We start from the raw sequence: 972 nt of genomic DNA on the forward strand, positions 1-972 counted from the left end.
CAGGGCATGATGGGTAATGAGTGCCCATCACCCTTGCCTCAGGTCACAGCGGTTAACCAGATCCCCTCCCCCCTCCAGCCCCAGGACATGCTGAGTAACAGGGGGCTTGTCACCTCTGCCCCAGGGCATGATGGGTGATGAGATCCCAAGGGCTCTCCTCCACACCCAGGTCCCCCCATTCACTCCCCCCAGTGTTGGGGAGCACCCAAAGCCTCATCACCCTCCCATTAGGGGATCCACCTAATCTGCCTCCCCTAATAACCACCTCCCCTGGGCTGTCCTCCAAATAGAAGACCCCACCCATTTGACCCCCAATATAAGGAAACCCCCCAAAAAACCTCATCCACCAGACAAGAGGACCCATTGAATCTGACGCCTCCGTAACAGAGAAGGCCTCATTCAGGTGCTGCTCAAATAGGGGACTAGCTCTGTGGAGGGGACAGACACCCCAGCTGGTCTCCATCCTAGGGATCCTCCCAATACACAAGTCCTTTCCCCTGAATCTGCCTAACCTCAATCTGCTTTCCCCCTCACTCTATAGGAAGCCCCCCTCCCCCATCTAGCATCATTATACAAGACCCCCCCCCCCCAAGACTGTGGCTCTCCCATTCCTAGGACTGTCCCCGAGTGGAAGCCCCTCCCCCAACCTGCCACACCCCCATAAAATAAGGACCTCCCTTACATTCTAGTCCCCCACTATGTGAGAGCCTCTTAATGTACCATCAAAACAGTCCGACACCCCCTCAAACCCTTAGTATGGATCTCCCACTGGAAGGGCCCCGTCTGTCTCCCCATAACAAGATTGATCCTAAATAACAGATCCACCGCCACTCCCACACACCAGTCTGTTTCATCCAAGGCTGTATTATAGAAGTGACCCCTCCAGTGATGGGGGACACCCCCATATGGGATAGGGCCAGCCATTCCACTCCCCACAATTCAAGAGGGGGACACCTCTTGTCAACTGTGGAC

The sequence above is a fragment of the Emydura macquarii genome, unplaced genomic scaffold (assembly GCF_026122565.2).
Source record: "Emydura macquarii macquarii isolate MOO-44397 ecotype Brisbane River unplaced genomic scaffold, CSIRO-AGI_Emac_v2 contig_3035, whole genome shotgun sequence".
Lineage (NCBI taxonomy): Eukaryota > Metazoa > Chordata > Testudines > Chelidae > Emydura > Emydura macquarii.